The sequence below is a fragment of the Sorex fumeus genome, unplaced genomic scaffold (assembly GCF_029834395.1).
Source record: "Sorex fumeus unplaced genomic scaffold, SorFum_2.1 ptg000011l, whole genome shotgun sequence".
Classification (NCBI taxonomy): Eukaryota; Metazoa; Chordata; class Mammalia; order Eulipotyphla; family Soricidae; genus Sorex; species Sorex fumeus.
Window position 1 is genome coordinate 5,793,519 of NW_026606068.1, and position 18,624 is coordinate 5,812,142.

Genomic DNA, 18,624 nt, shown 5'->3' on the forward strand with positions numbered 1-18,624 from the left:
ATGCGTGTGTGCACGTGTGTCTATGCGTGTGTGCAAGCACATGTGTGCTTCCTGAATCTGCCATCCTTGAGCACGTGCGCGCGCGCGCGCGCGCGCGCACACACACACACACACACACACACACACGGCCAGGGAACAAAAAGCAAATGCTCCCTGCTTTCCCCACCGCTTGAAACTCCCTCCGGCCAGGCCCTGGGGGAGGGGGTGTTACCCCAGCACAAGGCTGACTCAGCAGAAGAGGGGGCCTGGTCCTGAGATGGCCCCTGGGGTCCAGCACCCCCACTGGAGCAGGAAGGGAGGGCAGAGGTGGCGGCCTGGAGGTTCCGTGTCTGTTCCCCGACTCGGTGACTTTTCCCAAAGAAACCAGAGCAGGAAAGTCCCCGGGAGCAGCGGCCGAGACTCGGGGGCTGGCAGGGCAGCTTCACGCCGTGGCCTCTCCTGCAAGGGGGGCACAGGCAGCAGGACCAGAGAGACAGGGCAGCTTGGGGCGAGCTCCCAGGAGCCTCCAGCCTTTGCTTCAGGCCCCGCACAGCAGTGGGGAAGACGTTCAGCCACGGAATCGGGGATCGGGGCTTCGAGGCCCCATCGCCCAACTTCACGGCTGCCCTGTGGCCTGAGCTTACAGCAAGGTGCCACTGGGACGACCCGAGTGGGCTGGGGCTGGGCCCCCCACGAGGCGTGGGTTAGCGGGGCCGTTCAGGAAGGGGAAGGAACAGCTTGGGGCAGGTGGAGACCGATACAGGGGTCTCGCCAGGCACGCGCTGACACCCACGAAATGCCACTAGTCGAGTCCGACCAGGCCAAAATCATGGGGAAAACAAATCCCAGCCCCGCCTGTCCCCCTCTGCCAACCCCCAGGGACAGACATAACAAGAGAGGGACAGGGTGACCCCAGGGACCCGACTTCTGTCGGCAATTTCTCTGCTCCCGGGAGGAGTCGAGGGACAGGAGACCCGGGTCCACCTGCTCTGGCGTTTCTGTGGAAAACCCCGTCCATTGGCAGGGTGAGCACGGTGCCAGCCGGGAAGCAGACACCGAGTGAGGGCAGCCTCAAGTGACCAGTTGCTCTCAGAGACCTGCCCACCTGTCACGGCCACCACGAGGGCCCACGGTGCCACTGGCAGGGAAGGAGCTGGAGGCAGGAGGACTCACCGGCCACCCAGAGCTACCCAGCGACCTGAGGCGACCAGAGCAAGTGTGAGAGTCTCTGCAGGAGGAAAAGTCACCACGGCCTCCACCCAGGACCTTCACCAGGGTCCCTGGGAGACAACTCCCAGCCTTAGGGCATCCAGGCCTCGGGGCCACCTTGGGGATGTGCTCCGTCTCATCCATGAAACGGCGACAGCCTAGTTCTGACTCCCTTCAACCTTCTCCCCGGTTCCCAGCGAGAAGCACACTGAGGCGGTGGCCCTGATGAGGGGTGGGGGCTGGGGGACACCTGCCCCCGAGCCTTGCCTGGTCCCTCGTCCCAGTGAACAGGCCCAGGAGATTGCCTGCTCAGCCCATCTTGGCCAAGAATGAGGGTGAGGAAGAGAAGCAGCAGCTTACAGAGAGGGGCCTCGGCGAAATGAGGGCTGGGGCGGCTGGATCCAGCTATGCCTGAAACCCCTGGACTTCCCAGCCCCTTACCTGTCTGCCAGCCAGTCTTGTTTTTGTTTTATTTTGTTTTGGCCTGAGGCAGCTCAGATGGGTTTTCTGCCGGACAAGGGGAAACATCTTAGCTTTGGAGACACAAGCCAAGCTCTTCAAAGGCTCCCCGCCTTTCCTTGCTCTGTTCCCCGACCCAGAATAGTCTTGCTTTCTTATTGGACTTTGTCCCAGAGACTTTGAAGCCGACCCGGTTCCCTCTGAAGAGCCTTCCTGATTTTCCCACCACCTCTGGGGGTCCCCTGGGTTTTCTCTGCACCTGGCTCTCGTCCCCTCTCCCCCGGTCAGTCCAGATGCAGGAATGCAGTGACCACCGAGCTCCCGGGCTGGATGCAGACCCCTCCCTGTCCCCACACCCAACCCGGAGCAAACTGGGGGTCCCACCTTCAGCTGCAGAACCCGATGGGGTGGGGACTACAGTGCATCTCCATCCACGTACAGACCCCATCAGACACCCACCCACCCCCTCTGGCCGCCGCACCTCCCCCCACCTCCACTCTGCTTCCGGCTTGGGCAGCTCCTGCATTATGGAGCACCAACCTCAGGGCCTCTACGTGTCCCAGCCTGCTGGGGGTAGGGGGGTCCCGGAGGCTCCACCCCGTCACCCGAGAGCCCGGGGCACCTCAGCCGCATCCCCAACCTTATCACTGAAGCACTGAGCCACTCTCCCTCCAGACACACCCCGAGGAATTGTCTAGGTGCAGGGGCACCAGGAGGCCTCGTGCTGGACAGGAGCTGGACGGGACACCCTGGCCACCTTCCGCGCCTGCACACACGGTCCCTTCGAGGACAGGCGCTGAGTCCCCAGCTGTGGCCAGCTGCTCCCCCAACAACAAAGGCCTCGGATGCGGGAGACTCCCTGTGCGGGGGCCTGTCCCACCGGGTACAACAGGTGCTCAAGCCAATGCATGGGGACGCACTCGAAGGCACCCGCGACCCCTTACCCCCGCCCATACGCATGAGGAAGCACCCCAGGACCCCGCACCCCCTCCTATATGCACAAGGACATACCTGTGACCCTGCACCCCCTTCTTGGAGGTGTTCAGATCGTGTCCATCCCAATTCTGGAACTTTCCTCAGACCGGCCCTGCACACCCACCCCAGTGGTCGGGGCCCTTCTAACCCACCCCCGCTCCTGGGGTCCCAGCTCCGAGCACCCACACAAGCCCTGCATTCAGGGAACAGCTGCCATGCGGGCAGCCGGGCTGCCAGATGGGCCCCGTGACCCCCCTACTGCCCGCCTGGCACCACCCGACTCTGGGGTACTGCCACCTGCTGCACCCCCACTTGGCTTTCTGATAAAGAGCCGGGGCCGGGTCCCCCCTGAGCCGAGGCACGGCCCCAGGCTGGGGGGCTGGGCAAGGTCGGGCCAGGGGGGGTGGGAGGGCAGTCTGTGGGGCGCGGGGCGCGCAGCCGTGTCCAGGAAGTGGGGGTGCCCAAGACGCAGCCGCCTCCCCCGACGGGAGCCGGGCACAAAGTTCCCTTTATGGGAGCAGGCGGGCGGCCCGGCAGCCGTGGCCTCGGGAAAACCGAGGTCTGGTCTCTCCCAGGACAAACCAGGTCTTTGTCCCGCTGCGCCCGTCCCCTCCCGCCTGGACCGACGCTGAGCCGCCCCTCCCGCGGCCGGACACAAGAGACCCCAGTGGACAGTGAAGGCCAGGCACCACGGTGGGCCGCTGCAGGGGGACAGACGGGGACACAGACACGCCCTGCGGGGGCGCCTGCAGCCCGGGGAGGCAAGCGGCCTTCGGGCACCCTGGTCATCTAGTCCCCAGTGCCTGGGTCCCCGACTCTGGCACCTAAGGGACGTGAGGCCTGGAGAACTGAGAGAGACGATGGGGCAGGAGGAGGAGCTGCTGGAGGGGGCCGGGCAGGGCGTCCTCAGGGGTCCCCGAGCAAGAGTCACGGTGGCCCCAGGGAACTGGGCACGTCGGGGCTGCCTCCTCACTGACCACCGGAGGAAGGGCGCAGGGGCGAGAGTTGCCGAGATCCCAGGCCACGCCAGGCTGGCAAGTGTCTCGGCAGGGACTCACTGTGCACATGTGGCAGCAGCTCCCGGGCTCTGGGGGCTCTGACAGCACCCCCTGCCCCCAAGTCCAGCATGGGAGGTCGGGGAGGGGTTCACTCGGCTGCTTCTCTGCCCGCCACAAGCCAGTCACACCGTGGCTCAGGAGAAGCCACGTTGCCTGCTGTGTTCGGACTCCAGGAGGCCACGAGGGCCGCCCACGACTGCAAGCAGGCAGCGGGCAGGGGCTGTCCCCGGGGGTGCACGGGGACACCTCCACCAGCACCAGCCAAGGCAGACACGGGGGGGGGACCCCAGCGACCCCGTGGGGGCGCCGTGGGGCATAGCGGGAACCCCATTCCTGGCAGGGCAGGTGAGGAAGCCGCTGGCCCAGCCTGCGAGAGGAGCATCGAGGAGCAGCTGTGCGGAGGGGCCCAAGCAAGGACCACCCCTGCCCACCTCGGCGGGGGGCTGGGGCGCTGCGAGGAGCTTCCGGTCTCCAAGGCTGCCCCTGCCCCAGATGCCGCTGTCCCTCCACGGACAGCAGCAGAGAGGGGCGGCCAGGCACTGTCACCGCGGGAAGGTCACATCTGGGTCAGAGCCGACGGCACGGGAAGGGAGTGACCCATTTCCAGGGCGCGCTCAGGAACCTCCCCGCGAGCCCAGACGTCTGGCACAGCCAGACAACAAAGGCAGGGGGCAGAGGAGCGTCGGAAGGGCGGGGTGACGGGTGTCTGGGATCCCACACGGCACCCCGAGCGGCCGGCAGGACAGGGCTGACCGCGCCCCTGCACCGGCTCTCCTGGCCTTCCGCCAGCGTCCAGCCGTGCGGAACCTGGCGGTGCTCCTGCCGCCTGTGAGCTGCGGGACGGGGCGGCCACGGCGGCCTCTCTGCGCCTTGCCCGCGGCTCTGCCTGGTGTGAGCGCCGGGGGTCTTGCTCCTGCGTGTGCACGTACGCGCACATATGTGTCCCACCGTGCTCACATATGCTGTCCCCCCAGAATGGGCACCGGCACTCAGTCTCACTCCTGCTGCGTGCCAGCCTCATGCCCCGTCACTGCCCCCGCAGGTGCCCATCTTGCCACCTGGACTCAGGCACCCACATGGCCCCCAGCGCCACGGGGTGGAGCCAGGCTGGCCCTGGCTTCAGGTAGGACAGGACAGCCCCGGCGGGGCTCAGGAGGGCTGGACAGCACCCAGGAGCCGCCCGCAGCCCAGCTTCAACACTCCACCCACGTTTGGCCGACTGGGAAGTGACCGCTGAGCCTCAGGCAGCGCAAAGGCCTCTCCAGCAATGTCCGGGGGCGTCATCTCGCGCTGAGACCCCACTGCCCCATGCTCTGTGCAGGAGCCCGGCTCTCCTCTGCGGCCACCCAGCCAGAGGAGACAGGCTGGGCCTGAGGAATGTGGGGGTCAGGCTGCAGCCTGAGGCTAAATGGATCCCCGGCCCCCTCCCGGCTGGATGTGGCTGCGTGTGTCTGTGCATGTGTGAGTCTGTGTCTGCGTGTGTCTGTGCGTGTGTGAGTCTGTGTCTGCGTGTGTCTGTGTGTGTGTGAGTCTGTGTCTGCGTGTGTCTGTGCGTGTGAGTCTGTGTCTGCGTGTGTGTCTGTGTGAATCTGTGTCTGCGTGTGCCTGCGCATATGTCAATCTGTGTCTGCATGTGTGTGTGTACGAGTCTGTGTCTCTGTATGTGTCTGTGTCTGAGTCTGTGTCTCTGTGTGTGTGTATGTATCTATGTGTATATGAGTGTATCTCTGCGTGTGTGTATCTGTGTGTAGGAGTCTGTGCCTCTGCGTGTGCTTGTGTATGTCTGTGTGTGTCTGTGTGTGTCTGTCTGAGTCTGTGTCCCTGCGTGTGTAAGAGTCTATGTGTATCTGTGTGTATGTATGAGTCTGTGTCTCTGTATGTGTGTCTGTGTCTGCATCTGTGTCTCTGCGTGTGTCTATGTGTATATGAGTGTATCTCTGCGTGTGTGTATCTGTGTAGGAGTCTGTGTCTCTGCGTATGCTTGTGTATGTCTGTGTGCGTCTGTGTGTGTCTGTCTGAGTCTGTGTCTCTGCGTGTGTAAGAATCTATGTGTATCTGTGTGTATGTATGAGTCTGTGTCTCTGTATGTGTGTCTGTGTCTGCATCTGTGTCTCTGCGTGTGTGTATCTGTGTGTAGAAGTCTGTGTCTCTGCGTATGTTTGTGTGTGTTGTGTCTGTCTGTATCTGTCTGAGTCTGTGTTTCTGTATCTGTCTGAGTCTGTGTCTCTGCACGTGTCTGTGTGTCTGTGTGTATCTGGATTATGAGTCTGTCTCTCTCTGTGTCTCTATGTGCCTGTGTGTGTGTGTGTGAGTGAATGTGGGGCCTGCTCGGGTGTGCACACGCATCCCAGGGAGAGGAGGCTAAGATTCCCTGAGCCATTCCCCTGCCGGAACCAGGGCCGACTCCTGAGGATGGATCAGGGCGGGCCGGCGACGGGGTGAGACTGGGAAGCTAGTGAGGAAGCGAGGGGGGAGGGGCCTTCCTTCACCGTCACACCAAACCCTCACAAACACGACAGGCGAGTATCCCCGGGAGCCGAGGGGGCTCACCCTGCAGGGCCTTCCACGGGACCCCGGCACCCTCCATCTTTGGGGTCCCCTGGGCTGGAGGCCACCGGCTGGAGGGGACTCGGCCAGTCACTAGAGAGAGTCCTGGGAGCGGTGAGGACCCCTGTGCTGGGCAGGTCAGGGTGGGTGGGCCCTGCCTCTGGGGAAGCGGAGCGCCCGCTCAGGCCAGGCCAGGCCTTGGCCCCTCGCCCAGCACCCTGCGCCCAAGGCCCGCTGCAGCGGAGACGTCCCTGGTCCCAGGAGCGGGTGGGCAGCAGCCCCAGGGTCCCCCTGACCTGCAGTGAGGAGCACCTGCGGGCCAGGACACTCGTCCTTCCTGCTCTTGGGCCCACCCAGCTCCCAGGAGGCCTGGTGGGGTGGGCGCCTCCTCCACACCAGCTCCAAGGCTGCAGCCGCTCTGCAGGACGAGTCTCCGGCTCGGTTTTATAGATGGGGAAACTGAGGCTCAAAGGAGACGAGTCATCAGACGCCAAACTGGTCTTCCCAGTCTGTCTTCCGGCCGCCCTGGGCTCCGGGAGTCGAGCGCAGATGCTGGGGGCCGGGGGCCAAGGACGGATCCCTGCCTGGCCCCTGCCCGCCTCATCCCTCGCTGCAACCTGGAGGGGCTGCAGGGGAGACCGCGCAAAGGGGGCGCCACGGGGGCTAAACGCACCTGCGGCAAGCGGGAGGCCCTGGGACCAACCCGAGCTGCCGGCCCAGGCCCCTGGTGCTGTGAGCGTGTGAGTGCGTGTGAGCTGTGTGTCTAAGAGTGTGTGTATGTGAGCATGGGTGAGTGCATGTGAGCATGTGCATGAGTGCGCACGTGTGAGCATGTGTAGGCATGTGTGTGTGAGCGTGTGAGCATGTGTTTGTATGTGAGCGTGTGTGAGTGCATGTGAGCACGTGCGTGAGTGCGTGTACGTGTGAGCATGAGTAAGCGTGTGTGTGAGCGTGTGAGCATGTGTGTGTTTAAGCATGTGTGTATGTGAGCATGTGTGAGTGCATGTGAGCACGTGCGTGAGTGCGTGTATGTGTGAGCATGTGTAAGCGTGTATGTGAGCGTGTGTGAGTGCGTGTGAGCATGTGTGTGTTTAAGCATGTGTGTATGTGAGCATATGTGAGTACGTGTGAGCATGTGTGTATGTGAGCATGCGTGAGTGCGTGTGAGCATGTGTGTGAGTGCATGTGAGCATGTGTGTGTATGTGTGAGCATGTGTGAGCGTGTGTGTGTGAGCATGTGTGTATGTGAGCATGCATGAGTGCGTGTGAGCATGTGTGTGAGTGCGTGTGTGAGCATGCGTGAGCGTGTGTGTGAGCATGTGTGAGCGTGTGCAAGCATGTGTGTGAACCTGTGTGAGCATGTGTGTGAGCATATGTGTATGAGCATGTGTGAGTGTGTGTGAGTGCATGTAACCATGCGAGTGTGACTCTGTGAGCTATGTGAGCATGTGTGTGTGAGCGTGTGAGTACGTGTGAGCGTGTGTGAGTGCGTGCGAGCATGTGTGTGCGTGTGTGAGCATGTGTGAGTGTGTGAGTGCATATGAGTGTGTGTCTGAGCGTGTGTGTATGTGAAAGCGTGTGAGTGCATGTGAGCATGTGTGTGAGCGCGCGTGTGAGTGTGTGTGAGCATCTGTGAGCATGTGTGAGTACACGTGAGCATGTGAGTGTGACCGTGTGAGAGTATGTGAACACGTGTGAGTGTGTGTGAACATGCGTGAGCGTGTGAGTGCATGTGCCGGCGCCACAGCTGGCAAGGCCGCCCCTCGGGAGCCACAGACGAGCTCAGCCCGCCCCGTGGGTCTTGGCAGCAAAGAGCCCAAACGAGGCCGCGGAGAGGGCGCGGGCAGCAGAGGGGCGCCGGCCTCCAGGGGGGCTCGCGGTGCAGAGCCCGGGCCTCCCGGATGCTGGGGGCCCGTGACACCCCTCGCGTGGCCCGCCCAGACCCGCAGCCTGACTCACTGGCTCGGGAAGTGCGTCCCTTCCCACACCGAGGCCTCCGGCACAGACACCGAGTCCCGCCTGCAGGAAGGAGCGGGAGCAGCTGCTTCCTGTTGCCCCACCTGATGTCAGGGCCGCTGACCCCCGCTTCCCCCACACCCGGCTCCCACGGGCACGCAGACAGAGCGAGGAGTGGGGGGTCCTGGAGAGGCAGGTGCACAGGAGGCCCCCGGGCCTGAGGGCCACTTGCTAGAGGCGTGCCCATGAGCCCACAGGGCAGGACAGTGGACGGCGCGCAGATGCCTGACACACAGGGTGGCAGCCCGGAGCCCCGGGGGCTCAGAAATGGTCCCTGGCTACTGGAAGAGGGGGCACGGCAACAACCGCCTTCTGGCCGAGCCAGGCTCAGGGACCACAAGCACCTGCCATGCAAATGTGAGGCCCGAGCTCCGACCCCGGGGCCCCACATGCGCCCAGCAAGACCCGGCTCTGCCCGCCGAGCCCGGGAGCTACAGGAAAAAGATCCCTGAGCCCAGGGTGTGCGTGGCTCGCTCTCTGTCTGCCTGTCTCCCTCCCTCCCTCCTCCCCTCCCTCTCTCCCTCCCCCCCCACATGCACCCCACAAACACAGCATCCCAGCTCGGGTCACCGCATAGCAGCAGAGGGGCAGGAAGGGAAGATGAGCAGGAGAAACCTTCTCCAGCACCCACCTCACGCACTGGCCCTCACCCATGACACACGATCGCACTGTCACACACACGCACGGCTTCCCACACATTCTCACTTAGGACCCCGTGCACACGCGCACACGCGCGCGCGCGCACACACACACACACATTTGCACTTATTCTCAGGCACACAAGCTCACATACACACAGGTGCTCACACTGCCACGTACAAACTTGTGTGCGTACACATCCTCATATACTCAGCACATTCATTTGCTCTGTTGGCGCACACACATCTCTCTCTCTTACACACACACACACATGCACACAACACGCACGCACGATTCCCGTACACACATTCACATTTCTCACACACACACTCATATACACACACTCCCTTACCCTCACTCTGCAGGCCTCGCCTGACCCTGCAGCCCGCACCCCGCACCCCTCACCCTGATCCTGCAGCCCTCGCCTGACCCCGCAGCCCTCGCCCTGGCCGCCTGAGTCCTGACCCACTTTCGGACTGTGGCTTCCACACCGACCAAAACCAAAGGAGAGCGGCGCGAGGGCTGTGACCCTGACCAGGAGGCACTTGAGCACGTGTTTACTATGCGTTTACGACTCTCTGGGTACGGCTGAGTCCCGGCCTCTTGCACACGCGCCCCTCGACGCCCACAGCAGATCCCTTTCATCTCCCGCCCTCAGGTGTGCAGCACAGGCCCATCACTTCATCCAGGCAGCCCTCCTGGATTCACCTGGCGAGAAGAAAGCCTGAGCCCTCCCAACAACCCCCAGCACTTGGCTGGCCCCTCACAGCCTTCATTCCCTCCTGCCTGAAACGGACCGGCTTGGCGCCGCCCACTTCCTGTCCAGAGCGAGCAAAGGCCCGAGGACGGGCCGAAGGCAACCTCCAGGCGCGGTCCCTCCTCCAGCAGGAAGGTGTGTGGGAGAGGAGCCCCCCCCCTCAGGGTCCCCCACAGCCCCTCCACCGGCTCCTCCCCTCCCCTCCCCTCCCTGGGGGACCCTCCCCGCCCCATTTCAGCGCAGGATCCACCCCCTCCATCTGACTCCCAGGCCGGCTTCTCAGCACCCCAGCCCGCCCCAACCCCGGTGATCCCCAGCCAGGAGGGGCAGGCAGCAAGGAGATAGACCAGGGCCAGGTTCCAGCTCCAAGCTGCAGCCGGGCCTGAGACAGAGCAGAGCCTGGAGCCTGTCCAGCCTGGCCGGAAGCTGCACCTTGAATCACCCAGCCGCTGAGGGCAGCGTCCTGGCCCGCGTCTCTCGGGCATCATCAAAGTCAGTCCTGCTCGGCCAGCGCTCGTGTCCACCAGCGTGCAAACATTACCTGGTGCAGGCACAAGAGCACGGCACACACACACATACACACACACAGAAACACATACAGAGACACACACAGACACACACACACATATACAAACACATACAGAGACACACACACAGAAACATACATAAGGACAGACACATACACAGAAACATATAGAGACACAAACACACACAAGAACACACACACAGACACACAGAAACATATACAGACACAGATACACACAGACACACAAAAACAAACAGACACAGAGACACACAAACACGGACACACAAAAACAAACAGACACAGAGACACACACAGACAGACAGAAACATACATCGACACGGATACACAGACATAGACAGACACACAGACATACAGAAACATACACAGACACACAGACACAAACACACAGACACAAAAACATACAGACACACAGACAGACACAGAGACAGGCATACAGATTCACAGACAGAAACAGACACACAGACACACACAGAGACAGATGCACAGGCAGACAGAAACAGAAATAGACTCACAGACACACAGAAACAGACACACACACAGACACACAGACATACAGACACACACACACACACACACACACACACCCTCACGCCCCGATGCTGCCTCACCCCCTCCCACCGGGTCTCCCGAGCCTGCAGACCCGCTCACTCGCTCAGAGCATGCCAGGTCCCCTGTGGGGCGCAGCGAGCCCCGAGCTGGGTGATGTGGGGGGGAGGGACCCTCCCCTGGCACCTTCTTCTCGCCCTGTGTGGGTGGCCATCTGTCCTGCGGACCCGGCGTCCCCCCTCCACCTCCCCGACCTCCTGCACCTGGTCCCCGCTCGCAAATGACTAAGCGGTTTTGGGGAGCCCGCGTGCCAGGAGGGCGCTGGCCGTGCAAAGGCCCCAGGATGCCGAGGCCGCACGCACTAAGCCCACAGTTGGCGCGAGCGCGCCCGAGCCAAGGCCCCTCCGCCCGTCCACGCCGGCTGTTTTGCTTTCCCCTTAAATGAAACAAATCCACCCACAGAGTTACTGGAAACTCGAGCCTATGAAACGGAACCATTTGCACAGAGAATTAGTCAGCACTGCCCTCCCTCCGGGCCGCCCTCCAGCCTGCATCCCGGGCGGGCAGGGGCCTGCAGGTGACACTGACCACGGGGCAGGGAACGGCCCCAGAGGCACGGGGGTCACGGGGCCCCAGGAAGCCCACCTCCCACCCCTCCCCGACGGCCCGCGAGCCTCTCTGCGACTCAGTCTCCTGTCTGTGCAATGGACACAGTGGGGCCGAGCAGGGTGCCGTCCACAGGCCGGGCGCCTCTCAGGGGACAACGGGTGTGACCGTGCACGGACGCGGCCACCGAGCTTGCAAGGTCCCGGCCTGGCTGGGGGAAGCGGGCTGATCAGCGGGCAGGACTCCCCGGGCTCCCCTCCTCATCAGCGATCAGCTCAGATAAGCAGGACCAGGCCGGGGACTGGGGGCTGGGTCACCGACTGAGTATCCGTCCCCTGGGGGCCCTGGGGCTCCATCGGCCCCTGAGCCCCACGCCAGCCCTGTAAAAAAAAAAATACTGGATTCTGCAGTTGTGCGGTGGGGCAGGATTGGACCCGGACTCCCCTCCTCCTCCAGGCAAGACAAGCCCCTGGGCATTCACCATGCCCCCTCATCGCCTCCCCCCTCCGCCCCCTTGTCCGTCCCGGGTCTCCGGGAGTCTGTCTGTCCTCCTCGTCGGCCTCCTTTCACTTCTCCCTTCCCGGCGACTGGGAGGGCGCAGTGGCGGCTGTGGTGACTGGGGTCACACACAGGCTCAGCGCTGGCAGGGAGGGGGCGAGGGTGACCCACTTTAACCCCTCCTGTTGTTCCGCAGCACGGCCTCGGCCGCTGCCACTCAAAATATCTGCGGGGTGAGTCCCTCGGGAAGGTAATTAGAGCCCGGTACTGCTGGCCGAGTTTTCTCGCAGAAAAACAGGCGACGGCCGACCCAGACGCCCAGTCCAGCGGGGAGAGAAGGGCTGTGGGAAGTCCTGCCGCCACCTCCCCCGTCCCCCCCGAGGCATGGCTGCTTCTGTGGGGTCCCGGGGCAAGCGTCCGACTGGTCAGGAGGGGCAGGAGAGGGCAGCCCCCTCGGCAAACACAGCCGACTTCCCCGGTCACTCCCAACCTCCGCCAGCACCTGCTCTGCCCGAGAAGGCTTCTCTCTTCCAGAAGGTTCTCACTTCCTCCACCAGTGGCCCCAGTCACAGTGCTCAGCCATGAGATCTCCTGCGACCCCTCCCTTAACCCTTGACCCTTCTGGGCGGTGACTGGGCCTCCTCTGCGCTCTGTCGTCCCCTCTGCAAAGTGGCATCTCACGCGCCCATGGGGTTGTGAGAGCAGAGACGGGTTTCTGCAGGGAAAGGCGAGGTGGCTGCTGGCACGTGTCATGGCCACACACTCACCGCTGGCCCTGGCCCGGACGGTGGCGCCATGCCCCCTACCCAGGCAGCAGCTCCTGGTGGTGCTGGGAACGGTGACAGTGACGCAGCAGCTCAGCCCAGAGCCTGCGGCCACCTGCAGGCAGAGCTGGATGTGGGTCCCAGGGACCATCCCTGCAGTCGAGCGTCCTGGGAGGGCTTGGCAGAGATGGTGGGTGGGGGGTGGAGATCCTGGCAGCCCCTGAGGGCCCCGCAGTTCTAGGGTACCTGCACTCTGGCCGTAGGCGAGGCCACGGTGGCCATCCTGGGTGACCGGGTCCCAGCCAGACGGGAACATGGATCCAGCATCACCATGGGGACCATACCTGCGTCCCCTCGGAGAAACAGAGCCACAGCCCACATTCCGGGAACCCGGCTCGGGCCAGAATCATACAGTCAGGCCAGGGCCCTTGGGAACCCTCTCTGTCACCATCACCACAGCCTTTGGGGGGCAGAGGGAAGGGAGAATCCCCCCAAAAATGCCCCTCGCTTATTTTCACTCCAGACACAACCTTGTTAAACTCTTAATAAAATTCATCAAGCTCTCTTTCTTCCAGCAAACTATTCCCCCATCCGAAGCTCAATCTCGCATAGAATCCTACTCATGCCCAACCTAAGACAGGGGAACTGGTCCACTCTGGCCCCCACAGCCTGTCGCCCAAGCTCTGAGGAAGCGGGGGTCAGGGATGTGGGGTCCTGAGCATGTGAGACAGACCCCCAGCTTGGACAGGCCCTGGGAAGAGCCACGGAGGAGAACAAGAGGGTCTAGCCTCTCCCGAAGCTGGCGCTGATGCACGCGGGAGACGAATGTGGTGGGGACTGCAGGAGGCCGGGGGCGTAGGGGGCCCTGATGTCTCTGCCCATGCACCTGATTCAAACCCAGGAGGGCCTTGGTGCCTAGGGCGGGCTCTGCACACATGGACCTCGGGGCCCCTAGAACACCGCCGTGTCCAGCCACTGCCGACCGTGGCCCCTGAGCAAAACTAAATTCCTAACAGATAATCAGCCCCTACATCCACTGAGGGAGGGGGCCTGGGGAGCGCCTGCCAGTCCCACTGGGCTGGACCCTCCCCTGCAGGGGACGTCGACTAAAGATGCAGAAGCAACCAGTACCACCGACACCCCACTGTCCAGTTCCCGCACGCTGCCACACACCCAGGAGGAGACAGGGTTTCCAGGATAGGGAGGCGGGGGACAAACCCCACACCCCACACAGGGAGGAACCCGTCTCTCTCGGACCCGCCCTCTTGGGGACACCTGCACCCACAAAGGTGCCCCCCAGAACCTTCTGAATCTCCAAGCAAAACCCAGGAGACCCCCGACAAGCTGCAGCCCCTCCCCCCGGTCCCCCTTGGAGCACTGCGCCCTGTTTCTGGGTCTCCCTGCACTGCCCGGGGAACACCCCGACCCCCGAAATCCAAAGGGCTCTGTGAGCGGGCCAGGGGCATCTCGGCTCCCGCCCGGTTCTAGCTATGCGGGAAGACCCACCACAAGCTATCTCTGGGGATTCCCGGGGGGGGGGGGACTTTGTGGCTCCCCCTCGCCCACCTAAAGAAAAATCTGGCACTTCCAACAGACCCCAGGAGCCCCATCAACCTGCAGCCAAGCCACCAAGTGCCCCGTTACTGGCCTTCCGGGAGCACCACCAGGGGTTTGAACGGGGAGACTGGCTGAATTCTTAATGCAGGAGCCACAACAGAAAGGGACAGAGAGTTCCAGTGCTGGGAGAACAGTACAGAGTGGACAGCCGACCTGGACTCCCTCCCCAGCACCGCCAACGGTCCCCCAAGCCCTGCCAGGAGTGAGGCCTGAGCACGGCCAGGCGTCGCCCCCAACAAGACAAAATGTGTGGACATGTGTGTTCCATGCGGTAGTAGACAGTGTTCATACGGGGCAGCCATCAGGCCTGGCCCCCCATGAGGTCCCAGGTGCCCGCTTCCCACGGGGAGAACACCCAGCACCGACGTCCTGCCCCGTGCAACCCACCCCTCTACCCCAGCACGAGAGAAATCAATGCCGACCAATTTGTCACACCCCCCAGGCCCAGTGTGGCTGGGCGGGTCGTCCCCATCCCCGTAGAGGCCCTGGGTCCCTGTGCTGTGCCGAACCTGGTTCGTCTCAGGACCAGCGACCCACAGCGTGGGGTTCAGAGAAACACACCCGAAACTCCTCTGTGGCCGGTGGGTGAGAACCGAGCCCCCAAAGAGACCCCGCCCACGCCGCGGCCAGGAGCACCCTTCAAAGCCACACCTCTACCCCGAGACCCTGCGCCCATGGAATGCTTCTCAGGGAACACCTGTGTGTGTGTGCCTGTGGGTGAGTGCGTGGAGCCCTGGGCATGAGCCTGTGTGCACATGCATGCCCGAGTGTCTGTGTGAGTGTATGCCTGTGTGTGTGCCCCACGGACGTGTGCCTGTGTGTATGCGTGTACCTGTGTGCCCATACGTGTGCTCGTGTGTACACCTGGGTGCGTATGTACGCCCCGGTGTGTATGCCCGGGGGGTGTGCGTGTGTGTGAGGGCATGCATATGGGTGTTTATGAGTATGCATATGTGTGTGCTACGTGTGTGTGTGCACAGGGGCCTTTTTTTGTCTGTGAGTGTGCATGTGTATGCCTGTGTGCATAAGAGATGTGTATGTACCCACGGGCATGTATGTGTACAGACGCTCATCCATGCGCACCCACGTACCTTGCACCTGTGCGCACACGTGTCCATGTGCCAGTGTGTGCCCACTGACATGTGAGTACACACACTGCACATATGTGTTCCTGTGTGTAGGTGTGTATATTCTTGCAACTCTGGCAGCTGTTCGGAATTCCCCACGATCAAAAAAATCATTTCAGGGGCTGGAGCAATAGCACAACGGGTAGGGCGTTTGCCTTGCACGCGGCCAACCCGGGTTCGATTCCCAGCATCCCATATCATCCCCTGAGCACCGCCAGGGGTAATTCCTGAGCGCAGAGCCAGGAGTAACCCCTGTGCATCACCGGGTGTGACCCAAAAAGCAAAAAAAAAAAAATCATTTCACTTTGTCACAAGCTTCATTCCAAGCACAGCCCTGGAGTGAGCCGGAGCCTTCTGAAAAGCGTTCCCACTGCAACTTCCCCCCCGAGACACATTCACACAATCTGACACACGATGTGAAACAGTTATCTATGTGGGGCCACACGGCACTCGGCGGGTGAAGCTCATGCGTGGCACACAGGAGATCCTGAGCATTGCTGCCAGTGACACCGGGCACTGAGTCAGGAGTCACCCCTGAGTACTACTGGGCACAGCTCAACACCAAACCAAAACAAAACGGTACAGAAATCACACATTCATGACAAAAAAAATTACTCTCAAACACCTCTCAGAAAGTGGTGTGGTCCTGGGGCCGGAGCGATAATAGCACAGCGGGGAGGGCGCTTGCCTTGCACGCTGCCGACCCGGGTTCGATCCACGGCATCCCAAGGGTTCCCTGAGCACCAGGAGCGAAGCCTGACTGAGCACAGAGCCAGGAGGAAGCCCTGAGCATCGCCAGGTGTGGCCCAAACACACAAAAAGAGAGTGACGTGATGCCACGCGGGGCCTCAGCCGGCAGTTCAGGAGCGCGTCCCCCCGTCCCCTCCCCTGCCCGCGCCACAGCCAGGAGTCAAGCAGGGGGTCCTGGAGTGAGTGGCCGGGCCTGGCCCCAAGACTTTGGCCCCAGGTATTGGGGGCACCTTCAGTGACCAGTGACCGGGAGAGGGAGAGCCCAGTCCAAAGTCCAAAGTCCAGTCCCACCAAGTCTGAATTTATCTGGGAAGCTGGGGGAGGAGAGAAAGATGCACCCGGAGGAGGACAGCGCCACCCGCCCGCTGTCAGGGACACTGCCCTGCCCAGCGCATCACCCGCACAGCAACCACACCCCCGCCCCTGAGAGGGGTCAAGAAGCTCCACATCCCACCTGGCACACGCCGGGCAGAGCCGGGGCTTTGCTACGTGGGACGGGGTGGGGGGCGCAGACGGGGCACACGTGGGGACCCCGCCCCGCTCCCAGTTGCTAGGAGCTGAACCCCACGGCGCACCTGGAGAGGCCCCGAGACACAGCCTCACGGATTCCAAAGGGCCCTCACCCGGGGCCCCTGGCAGAACCCGAGACCGTGGCTGGCCCTGCCCTGCCCAGCCTGTCCGCCCAGTCACACTGATGAGCAGCGAACAGCCGAGCTCAGAGCCACAGAATCCGGCCTCGCTCTACGGCTAGGGCAAGCACGATGCTGGCTGTGACCTCGGCCCTGGAGACAGGAACCAAGGACACGGCCCGGCTCTGGAGACAGGGCGGCCTGGTGTGCACTCCAGGGACGAAGCAGTCCTGTCAGAGCCCGCAGGCAGAGCGGCTGGACGGGAAAGATCGGTCCCGCGCCCAACGCGGAGCAGGGGGGCTTAGGGAGGGAGGGGTGCCACCTCCCCGCCGGTCCCCAGCCCCCGCCCCAAACTTAGACCAGAGCCTCCCCACCCACACCTGCTAAAGTTCCACGTGTTTAATTAAATATTGCTCACCCGGGAGCAGCCCCTGACACCCACCCCAAAGCCCACAGTGCTCATTTCCAGAGAAATGGAGCAGGGGCGAAGGAGCCTGCACCCTCCTCAGCTGGCTTCCCTCCAGGGTGCAGGGGTCCGGCATAAGCCCCCCTTGAGAGCCGGTGCCAAGTCAGGCTGAGAACCCCAAAGCTGACATCCCCACGGTGGGTTAACCACACAGGGCATATACACCCCCGCACACACCCAGGGACACTCGGACACACTCAGACACAAAGAACCCACAAACACATACAGACGCACTCAGACACAAGTACACCCACAGACACAGACACACACTCACAGTCACACCCACAGACAGACACACACCCAGAGACACATACACAAACGCTTACAGACACACACTCACAAACATAGATACACACTCACAGATGCACACAGATTCATAAACACTCAGATACACACAGCTCATGCACACACCCTCCAGACATACTCACAGACCCAGGCGCACACACACACACACAGACACACACACAGACACACACAGGTACATACAGGCACATACACGCCAACAGACCCACACAGACACACACAAGCACAGACACACACAAGCACACGCACTGGCATACCCAGACACATATACACAGACACTCAGACACGCAGTCACACACAAGCACTGACACACTGACACACGGGCACGGGGACGGTGCCAGCGGCCAGCGGCGGACTCGGGACGGGACGGGCGCGCGCAGACGGTCAGCGGCGACTCAGCGGCCACAGGACCCTGACGCGGACGCGCTCGGCCCGGCCCGCACCCCGCCGAGCCGGACCGCGGAGCCCCGGGACCGGGAACCTGGCCGGGACCACCGCGCTCGGACCCACAAGCCAGCCCGCGGGCCGCCGGCTCGGCCCGGTCCCGTCCACTTCCTGAGCGCGGCGGGGCGGGCGGCGCCGCCCGGGGTGTCGCCCCGGCGGGCTCCCCGGGGGAGGAGGCGCTGCAGGCCGGGCAGGGGCAGCCCCCGGCAGGAAAAGAAACTAACTCGGCCCCGGGGACAGTCGGGCCACCGCACGCCCGGGGCGGCCCCGCGGCAGGTGGGCCCCGCGCCCCGCTCGGGCCGCGCTCCCCGCCGACCCCCCGCCCGGCCGCGGCTCGTGCCTTACCGCGCGGGCTCCGGGGCTCGGCGCCCGGACCAAGTGGCCTCCTCCCCGCCGGCCGCCGCCGCGCCGCAGCTGCTCCCCGCCACCAGCGCCGCGAAGGACGGCCGAGGCGCGCCTTTAAAGCGGGCGCAGCCGAGCGGGAGGCGGGCGGCCCCGCCCCGGGCCCCGCGCCAGCCCCCAGGCCCGCCCCGCGCCCGCGGCCCGGCCCCGCCCCGGCCCCGCCCCCAGAAGGCCCTGTCCCAAGTCCGGCCCCGCCCCGGCCCCGCCCCCAGCACGGCCCCGCCCCCGGCCCCGGCCCCGGCCCCGCCCCAGTCTGGCCACACCCAGGTCCGGCCACGCCCCGGGT

At 63.3% G+C, this 18,624-nt stretch overlaps 1 protein-coding gene across 1 annotated transcript in view; it reads right to left on the bottom strand.

The window, feature by feature from the left end:
• Positions 1-18,359, bottom strand: part of SPSB1 (splA/ryanodine receptor domain and SOCS box containing 1) — a 39,007-nt gene extending 20,648 nt beyond the window's left edge. The window contains exon 1 of the mRNA XM_056110994.1: positions 18,282-18,359. The gene's annotated coding sequence lies outside the window, so the exon portion shown is untranslated. The remainder of the gene's footprint in view (positions 1-18,281) is intronic.
• Positions 18,360-18,624: the final 265 nt, after the last annotated feature.